The sequence below is a fragment of the Ahaetulla prasina genome, chromosome 9 (genome assembly GCF_028640845.1).
Source record: "Ahaetulla prasina isolate Xishuangbanna chromosome 9, ASM2864084v1, whole genome shotgun sequence".
Taxonomy (NCBI): Eukaryota; Metazoa; Chordata; class Lepidosauria; order Squamata; family Colubridae; genus Ahaetulla; species Ahaetulla prasina.
In genome coordinates, this window is record NC_080547.1 from 10,029,775 (window position 1) to 10,040,625 (window position 10,851).

Genomic DNA, 10,851 nt, shown 5'->3' on the forward strand with positions numbered 1-10,851 from the left:
AGCCTCGCCAGGGATGGCGCCAATATTATCTGCTCCTGGTTAAGATCTCTGGTGGACCCATGAAGGGTGCAGGAAGTGGCTGTGAGCCTGAAAGAGACCCCCGCCTCCCACAACTAGCATTGGGGGCCTCCGGCTGGGCTAATTCACGCTCCATGGGTCTGGCGCCTGGAAGCCATGAAGAGGGGCTAGAGGGAAGGGATCTGGTAGCCCTTTCAACCAGTTCTTCTCGACCCTTTGATCTTTGGTATGAGGAGGAGAACAACAACAATGCTGTTCTATCAACCTGTATTCTGTCTCCTTCCCACAAGAGCTCTGGGGAGCTTCTCTCAAGGTCCCTTCTGATTATATCCAGTCAAGAAAAGATCTGAAAGGCGAGTGGGTTGGAGAGAGAAGGTTGACTCCGATTCAGCAGTGAACTTCAGAGTCTGAGTGCAGACTTAAATCTGGATCTCACAGCATCCCCTTGATGCCCACACTGGCCTGCTGTCTTTGGGTCTTAGCTCTTCATGGCAACCTACAGCAGCATCCTCAGGGAGGAGTCAAAAAAGCGAGGACTGTGGACCCAACCATAACTCCCTGACCCAAGCTCTGCCCTTTGAATGAGTGTCACCACATCCACCACCTCCTGCAGTAGCCAATTTCTACCTCTAGTGTGAAAATCTGGGTAAGAGATGAGGATTGGGCAGAAATCCCAAGCTTCAATGTGACAAATCTTGGAAATTAGGTGGAGGGAAGGAAGCACCAGCACCCCAGTTGAGGTTTACAGTATATCCTCTTGTTAATCCCTGATAGGCAGGTAAGTAGGTAGGTAAATGACAGACAGATGGATGGATGGATGGATGGATGGATGGATAGATAGATAGATAGATAGATAGATAGATAGATAGATAGATAGATAGATAGATAGATAAAGATGGATGGATGGATAGATGGATGGATGGATGGATAGATAGAAGATGGATGGATAGATGAATGGATGGATGGATGGATGGATAGATAGAAGATGGATGATAGATGGATGGGTGGATAGAAGATGGATGGATAGATGGATGGAAGGATAGATAGATAGAAGATGGATGGATAGATAGATGACTGAGATAGAGCTATACAGAGAGACAGATATAGACAGGTAATACTATTACTTCAAAGTCAGAAGCACTGAAGAGTTTCCATGGTGAAAGGATTTGCTGGTGACATCACCATTGCCTGGGGGACCATCCAGTTGGGGCTCCTCTCATATCCCTGTGAAATGGTCCCCATTTATGTACTTGTGATCACCCACTTTTGAACCACCGAGTCGCTCGGAGCTGGAACGTTTGCCAGGAGCTCATCCCACTTCACAACAGCAACAGGTCTTGAACACGAGGCTGCTGACCATCAGCCCAGCATTCTAACTTCATGAGCCACCGTGCTCCTCTACATAGGTAGATAATAGGTATATAGAGAGAGGGAGGGGCATTGTCGGCACGGGGAAGGGGAGAATCCCCATCTCCCAGCAGCAGGCCAGAAGGGAGGGGGCCCAGGAGGGTGCTCACCTCGCCTCATCTGTCTCCATCCAGGCCCAGCTGCATCCCAGAGCCACACAGAGTCACTTAAGGGAGTTAAGAAATTAGCGCTTGGTACTGATGGACTTGGCCCTTAACTGCCAGTTGTCACATTGCAGAGAAAGTGAGCGTAAAAGCAGTGCTAATTTAGTTACCTGACTCTGTTAGCGGATAGAAAGGCTCCTCCCGGCAAAGTGGAAATGGCTGAGAAGGAGGGTGGGCTGATATTGAACGTTGATAAATAAATAGAAGAAAATGCAGAGAGAGCAGTTGAATCACAGCTGGCCGGCCACGGTGAAGCTTTTGCACAACTAGAGTCATCGGTTAGGGTGAGAGCCACCCATCGAAGAGTTTAAAGTTGAAAAGGAGCCTGGGAAAATTCATGGAGGACCCAACTCATAAAGGCAACTGGATGCGGGGAGATTTTATGGGGCTTTTTGCCTATCAAAAGGCAATGTCTTGTGGCTGGGGAGCAGGTCAGCGGCCTTTGACCCTTCCTTGGAAATAGCTGAATGCCTCTTGTTGCCTCCAAGTGAGAAAGGAGTGGAGAGAAGCCGTTGGTCAGATCCTGCCTCAGAGCTGAGCTGTTGTGATCCAGGCCCAAGTAGGTAGTAGGAAACTCAAGTCAGTGTAAAAATAAACAAGCTTTATTCAAACAGCTGAGAATTACTTCATTCTCAGCGTAGTCCAACTAAATTAAAGCAAATTCCTCCCAACAGAATTCCTCAGTACTATCACCATAGGTAAAAGGTAAAGGTTCCCCTCGCACATACATGCTAGTCATTGCCGACGCTAGGGGGCGGTGCTCATCTCCGTTTCAAAGCCGAAGAGCCAGCGCTGTCCGAAGACGTCTCCGTGGTCATGTGGCCGGCATGACTCAACGCCAAAGGCGCACAGAACGCTGTTACCTTCCCACCAAAGGTGGTCCCTATTTTTTCTACTTGCATTTTTACATGCTTTCGAAACTGCTAGGTTGGTAGAAGCTGGGACAAGTAATGGGAGCTCACCCCGTTACACGGCAGTACTGGGGATTCGAACCGCTGAGCTGCCTACCTTTCGATAGACAAACTCAACGTCCTAGCCCCTGAGCCCCATACTATCACCAACCTTGGTCCAATTCGGCAAACTGCCAAAGGCCTTTCTTGGCAAATGTTCAGAAGACACTGATACAAATGCAACAAGACAAAGATATCAACGTTGTTTTCCAGCAACAAGCCCAAGCGCCGTTGCTGGTCTTTTAAGCCTTATTGGAGGGGCCAATCATCTCTTGGCCCTACTTCTGAGTCGTCCTCTTTGCTTGAGCTGTTCTTGCCTTCTGGCAGCTCTTCTCATGCGTGCATTAGGAACAGGCTCCTGCTGTTCCTCTGCCTCACTACTGTCAGCCTCTGGAATCTCCGGAGTCCGCACATCACTCCCCGATGGCCCTGGCCCCACCTGTGCCTCCAATGCAGAGCCCTCATCCGGGCCTTCCCCAGCCTCCAGGACTGGCCCATGTTCCTCCTCAGCTTCATTGCTGTCCGACTCCGTTGCCAGCTCCGCAGGCTGCTGGTGGACCACAACATGAGCTGACCTTCTTACCTTCTTGGGAGTTGCTAATAAATTTAATAAAACAAAATAAATGGAACGGCTCGTCAAATTATTCATTATTCTAAGCTGGGACACAGAGAAACTTTCAAGACCGAGTTTCTGTGTCCCATCTAATTAGCTTGCTAGCCTGGCATTTGGTATTCCTCTCCCACCTCCCTGCCTTTGCCCCATCCATCTCCAACGGCTCACAGGATGCCAGGCACGAAGGGAGGGCTGCATTGTGAGCCATCAAAGATAAACTGGCAGCATCCGATCAGATTTATTTTCTGAAAATGGTATAATGGGACTTTATTAGTGCTCTAATCTGCTGTTCAGTAATTGGTTTTCCAGGAAATCAAAGACTCTCAGCGTCTAGAGACTGCCAAGTGGAGGGAAGAAGGAAGGAGCTCTCCTTGGGCCGTAACAAACTTTGCAGTCTCCGAACAAATCAGTCCATGGCTGAACCCGATGGGCCAGCCGAGGCCTTCACCCTTCAGTGGCTCAGGCTGTGTAAGCCGAGGAGCAGTTTTGCTTTCCGCCCACTTTGGCCACCAAACCGGGGAGAGTGGATCAAAAGTGGGTAGGAAGATAGTTATGGAGAAAAGTGGTCAAGACACAATGGGATTTTTCTTCCTAAGTTATGTTGAACTCCTCTTTCTCTTGTTACTCTTAGGAGAAGCAAGTCAAGGTGACTTCAGGGCCTGGTTAACCATCTGGGAGAGGACTAAGCAACTGACACTCACTCCAGGAACAACTCAGCCAAAGGATCCACGTGCTGCTTGTGTTTGTCACATACAAGAAGACGTTGGAAGAACAGAGCCTTCTACCTTTGCCTCAAGAGGCACCATTTACCAGCCTCGAATGGTGACCCAATGCATTCCTTCCAGAAGTCGGGTCATTCGGCTTCAATCCAGGGGTGAAATGCTCCTGGTTCGGGCCAGGTCGCCCAATCCAGTAGCGATGGTGGTGGGTGGTTCAGAGAACCGGTAGCAAAAATCCCACCCCCTCCCCATGCCCAGCTGAGCCGTGCGATCTTCAGAGGTTTTTTTTTTCTTTTAAAAGCATTTTTTCTTTTTAAAATGCTTTTAAAAGTTAAAAAAAAAAGCCTCTGATGATAGCGTGGCTCAGCTGGGATCATCACAGACTTTTAAAAAAAAATTTCCAAGCCAAGAGAGGCATTTTGGGGAGTGGGAGGTGCTTGGCCAGGGGTTTCCTTTCCTGGTTACCACTTAGGAGATCCCTGTTCTTGGGTGCGGCTTGGTCAAGGACAGAAGGTGAACCTATGACTTGCTTTGAATTTCATTCCAAGAATCACCTTTCTGAATTTCCCTGCTTTCGAAACTGCTAGGTTGGTAGAAGCTGGGACAAGTAATGGGAGCTCACCCCGTTACACGGCAGTACTGGGGATTCGAACCGCTGAGCTGCCTACCTTTCGATAGACAAACTCAACGTCCTAGCCCCTGAGCCCCATACTATCACCAACCTTGGTCCAATTCGGCAAACTGCCAAAGGCCTTTCTTGGCAAATGTTCAGAAGACACTGATACAAATGCAACAAGACAAAGATATCAACGTTGTTTTCCAGCAAAGAGCCCAAGCGCCGTTGCTGGTCTTTTAAGCCTTATTGGAGGGGCCAATCATCTCTTGGCCCTACTCCCAAGTTGTCCTCTTTGCTTGAGCTGCTCTTGCCTTCTGGCAGCTCTTCTCATGTGTGTATTAGGAACAGGCTCCTCCTGTTCCTCTGCCTCACTACTGTCAGCCTCTGGAATCTCCGGAGTCCGCACCTCACTCCCCGATGGTCCTGGCCTCACCTCTGCCTCCAATGCAGAGCCCTCATCTGGGCCTTCCCCAGCCTCCAGGACTGGCCCATGTTCTTCCTCAGCTTCATTGCTGTCCGACTTCATTGCCAGCTCTGCAGGCTGCTGGTGGACCACAACTTGAGCTGACCTTCTTACCTTCTTTGGAGTTGCTAATAAATTTAATAAAACAAAATAAACGGAACGGCTCGTCAAATTATTCATTATTCTAAGCTGGGACACAGAGAAACTTTCAAGACCGAGTTTCTGTGTCCCATCTAATTAGCTTGCTAGCCTGGCATTTGGTATTCCTCTCCCACCTCCCTGCCTTTGCCCCATCCATCTCCAACGGCTCACAGGATGCCAGGCACGAAGGGAGGGCTGCATTGTGAGCCATCAAAGATAAACTGGCAGCATCCGATCAGATTTATTTTCTGAAAATGGTATAATGGGACTTTATTAGTGCTCTAATCTGCTGTTCAGTAATTGGTTTTCCAGGAAATCAAAGACTCTCAGCGTCTAGAGACTGCCAAGTGGAGGGGAGAAGGAAGGAGCTCTCCTTGGGCCGTAACAAACTTTGCGGTCTCCGAACAAATCAGTCCGTGGCTGAACCTGATGGGCCAGCCGAGGCCTTCACCCTTCAGTGGCTCAGGCTGTGTAAGCCGAGGAGCAGTTTTGCTTTCCGCCCACTTTGGCCACCAAACCGGGGAGAGTGGATCAAAAGTGGGTAGGAAGATAGTTATGGAGAAAAGTGATCAAGACACAATGGCATCCTTCCTCCTAAGTTATGTTGAACTCCTCTTTCTCTTGTTACTCTTAGGAGAAGCAAGTCAAGGTGACTTCAGGGCCTGGTTAACCATCTGGGAGAGGACTAAGCAACTGACACTCACTCCAGGAACAACTCAGCCAAGGGATCCATGTGCTGCTTGTGTTTGTCACATACAAGAAGACGTTGGAAGAACAGAGCCTTCTACCTTTGCCTCAAGAGGCACCATTTACCAGCCTAGAATGGTGACCCAATGCATTCCTTCCAGAAGTCGGGTCATTCGGCTTCAATCCAGGGGTGAAATGCTCCTGGTTCGGGCCAGATCGCCCAATCCAGTAGCGATGGTGGTGGGTGGTTCAGAGAACCGGTAGCAAAAATCCCATCCCCTCCCCATGCCCAGCTGAGCCGTGCGATCTTCAGAGGTTTTTTTCTTTTCTTTTAAAAGCATTTTTTCTTTGGCCGAAAAAATGCTTTTAAAAGTTAAAAAAAAAAGCCTCTGATGATAGCGTGGCTCAGCTATCACAGGCTTTTAAAAAAAAATTCCCAAGCCAAGAGAGGCATTTTGGGGAGTGGGAGGTGCTTGGCCAGGGGTTTCCTTTCCTGGTTACCACTTAGGAGGTCCCTGTTCTTGGGTGCGGCTTGGTCAAGGACAGAAGGTGAACCTATGACTTGCTTTGAATTTCATTCCAAGAATCACCTTTCTGAATTTCCCCTGCTTTTTGAAATTCACAGTCCCATTAGATTGGGGGGGGGGAGGGAGAGAGGGAGGGGGTGGTGGTAATGGGGATAAGAAAGTCTTCATAAATGCTTGTCTCATTCGGCTGACTTCATCCCATTCCACTCACTGAATTTCTTTCCAATTACTTTCTGAGAAAGGGGGAGGGGGGAAGGAATAGAACTGGACCCCGGTTTCTTTCTCCTCCCCCTCCTCCCCTCCCAGCCCCCGTTTCCCCACAGTTAACAAAGATCCTTGAAGCTGCGGTGAAGAGACCCCTCCCCAAGGCAGAGCCCCTGCCCCCTGCCTGAGATGGAGAGCATGGTGAGCCATCCCTTTCCTTGATGGAGACAAGCTCCCCATAAAAGCTAATGGGTTTTTGAAGGATATCGGGCAGGTGACGATATGTTGAGCTGCGCGGGCCTTCCATTTTGTAGAAATTGACACAGCCTTGGGGCGCCATGCCACCAGCCGCGCCGATTCAGCCAGGTCTGCGCACGCCACCTGAGATGGAGAAATGGGAAGGGGGCTAGCACGGACCAAACACACTGAGGCACTGGATGTCTCCTTGCAAATGAAAAAATACCCAGGCTAGGCAGGAACCGAAGGCCATTAAGCACTCAAGAGGTCTGCAGAGGGAGCCCAGCTGGCCAAAACCAGGTAGACTTCGGTTAAGGTGTGCTTCTTCCTTGTTCTCACAAGCTGCAGATGTCCCCACCTTCTCCTGCAGGGCCTCCACGGCCAGTAGCAGTGCCATAAATTCTCCATCACTCCAGGGGAAGCTTCCTAATGGGGAAGAGCTGAAGAAGCTTCTTGGATGAGGAGAGAAACCTCTTCAAAGAAAAACCTGAAAGTCCAAATGCGTCTTTAAAAAGCACCTTTGGGACTTCCTAACGGTGAGGACAATGGACCAGTGGAACGGAAGTTGCCTTCAGAAGCTGGGGGCGCTCCACCCCTGGAGGTTTTTAAGAAGAGACTGGATAGCCACCTGTCTGAAATGCCATATAGGCAGGGGTCCTCCATATCCAGCAGGTCCTGGAGAACCGGTAGTGGAAATTTTGAGTAGTTTGGAGAACCGGCAAATGCCACATCTGGTTGGCCCCAGAATGGGGAGGGAATGGGGATTTTGCAGTATTCTTCCCCTGCCACACCCACCAAGCCAAACCACACCCACCGAGCCACACCCATAGAATGGAATATCACTGTTTTTCCTTGGCAGCCCTGAGAAAGCAACTTTTTGCTGGGTTACTTATCAGCTTGGGATCCCCACACGGGTTTAGCAACTCAGGGACCCCTTGAGGAGTGAGTAACCCCCCTCGTCATTGTAAGGGGAGGTTCCGCCATCAACTCCACCAAGATTCCTGGAAAGGAAGCCCTCGGCAGGCCTTTTCCATGCTCCTTAATTCTTTCCGGCTTTTTTCCCCACTGCGGCCTCTGCTATAACATCTCCCATTTGGGAGGGGGAGCCAATTCTCAGTGTGCTGGAAATGTGGCCCCCACATCACTTCAAACGCTGTAGACTCTCGCTTGTCCCGAAGGCTGAGTAGGGGGTGGTTGTAATTCAGTTCAGCGAAACCAAAGCTGAAATGTAAGTACTACGGGACCTTCCCCTGCAGCTCCGGGATCTATCTGCTCCGTTGGAAAGCTTGGAGTATTTTGTGAGGAGCGAGGTGGCGGCGCTACACCCCCGTGCTAATTTAATCGCTGTCATGGGTCATTTCCGACACTGATGGGTTTTGCTCCCATAGGAAGAAGCTGCTCATCACCAGCATTTGGGGGAGGGGGTGGTGGAAACGGGGTCTGTGTGCTGTCTTGCTAATTACGAAGTCGTAAATGTCTCTTTAGGTAAATAACTCAACCTAAAAAGAGGCGGCCTGGGACCCGAAGGTGGCCGTGGCCGACCGCTGAGCAGTTGAAGACACTCGCGCTAAGAATTTTCAGGTGTTGCAAAGAATTGGGTGGGGTTGGTTTAAGGAGGGGGAAGAACTTTATCCTCACTGGCAATTTGTCTAGCCACAGATCCTCTTGGGGACAAAATACCCCCATGGACCCCCAAATAGGATCCCTCAGATTTCATCCCAAACTTGAATCTTTGGAATGAAAGGATTGTTGGATGGAACCAGTGGTGGAATTCAAATTTTTTTACCACTGATTTTGTGGGTGTGGCTTGCTGGACGTGGTGTGGCTTGGTGGGCATGGCAGGGGGAGGATACTGCAAAATACCCATTCCCACCCCACTCTGGGGCCAGCCAGAGATGGTATTTGCCAGTTCTCCAAACTGCTCAAAATTTCCACTACCGGTTCTCCAGAACCTGTCAGAACCTGCTGGATTTCACCCCTGGATGTAACCATGATGGGACCACCAGAAGGCTGGAAGCAGGCATGATCTGAGGAGAGGAACAGCCAAGGCCCCTTGGTGAAGATTGTCATGCTGTCAAAATAGTGACATTGAGGTCATTGTTCTCCTTTTATTTTTTACTTGCAGGACTAAACCAATGCAACCTCTGAGTCTGATCAGCCACAGTCTGTTGTAGTCCGTCAGCAGCCTGCGGAGCTGGCAACGGAGTCGGACAGTGATGAGGCTGAGGAAGAGCATGGGCCAGTCCTGGAGGCTGGGGAAGGCCCGGATGAGGGCTCTGTGTCAGAGGCAGAGGTGGGGCCAGGGCCATCTGGGAGTGATGTGCAGAGTCCAGAGCCTCCAGAGGCTGACAGTAGTGAGTCAGAGGAACAGGAGGAGCCTGTTCCTAATGCACGCATGAGAAGAGCTGCCCGAAGACAAGAGCAGCTCAAGCAAAGAGGACAACTCGGGAGTAGGGCTAAGAGATGATTGGCCCCTCCAATAAGGCTTAAAAGACCAGCAATGGCATTTGTGCTCTTTGCCAGAAAACAACCTTGATAGCTTCATCTTGTTGCATTTATTTTTGTATCAGTGTCTTCTGAACTGATTGCCAAGAAAGGCCTTTGGCAGTTTGCCTAACTGGACCAAGGTTGGTGATAGGACTGAAGAATTGTGTTGGGAGGAATTTACTTTAATTTAGTTTGGACTACGCTGAGAATGAGTTAATCTCAGCTGTTCAAATAAAGTTAGTTTGTTTTTACACTGACTGAATTTCCTACTACCTACTTGGGCCTGGGTCACAACACAGTCTGGCCTGTGTCTTCGTTCTCTCTTTCTCTTAGAATCGCCCTCGAGATACTTTTGGGGCGATGAAAAGGCCCCCTCAACACTTCTTGGTCCCTTTATGTTTTCTCTGTGGCTGCAGAAATGGTGACGGACTCTTGGACTTGCATTTTCCAGCAGACGCGGAAGGGCGGGAGTCAAGCATTAAGGAGGCAGGTAACTTTTTAAATCTAATTACCTGAAAGGGATGGAATGGCTGGATCCAAATCAATGGTATTTCGTTGCTCGTCAGCTGCCTTGCTGATTTCAAGGGGTTGTTAGCACTTAGTTGCCGGGGGTGGGTGGGGAGGGGAGAGCAGGGGGGGTGGAATATAAGGGGGAGAAGAAGGTTAGGAAGGAAATTAGAGCCTTTGGCTGGGACTTTTTCCGAAACCACTTAAAACATTTTTATTTCACTCTGCTGCCCTTAATTGCTGTCGGTGTATCAGCTGCTGTGCTCAGACCATAATATGATCTTAATACGAATGCGCCTTTATTAAATTTTATGACAATCAGGATGGTATTTTTGGAAATCTTCTGAAGCATCTTGAAGGGGGCGGTTGGAGCGCTAAAAGGTGCAGCTGTGTTTGTGTGTGTGTGTGTGTGTTTGTGTGTGTGTGTGCAAGAGTGTAAAGAGGATTGCTAATTATCAAGGTACTCGACTTACAGCAGTTTGTGTAGCCACCATTCCAAGTTACAACGGCACTGAAAAAGTGACTTACGACCGTGTTTCACACTTATGACCGTTGCAACATCCCTATGGTCACGTGATCAAAATTCTGATGGTTGGCCGCTGATTGTATTTGTGACCGTCAGTGTCTCGGGGTCACGTGATCCCCCCCGCAGCTGTAACTTTCTGGCAAGCAAAGTCAATGGGGAAACCTGTTTCACTTAACAACCAAGTTGCTAACTTAACAACTGCAGTATTTCACTTAACAACTGTGGCAAGAGAGGTCATAAAATGAGGCTGCCTCAGACTAGTTCCCATGAGAGTTTATGAAGAGACCAATGCAGGGGTGAAATCTACATTTCTTTCCTACCGGTTCTGTGGGCGTAGCTTGGTGGGGTCATGTGACTGGGTGGGCGTGGCTATGTAACCATGTGACTGGGGGATCAAAAGACAGAAACTCACTAACAATGTCCTGCCGGAGCAGGGTTGGGCTAGATGACCTCCAGGTGCCTTCCAGCCCTGGATTATCCTCTGAAGCTGCGTTTAGTGCCAGGTTTGTAGTCCTTCCTTCCTCTCCTTTTTCCTTCCTTCCTTCCTTCCTTCCTTCCTTCCTTCCTTCCTTCCTTCCTTCCTTC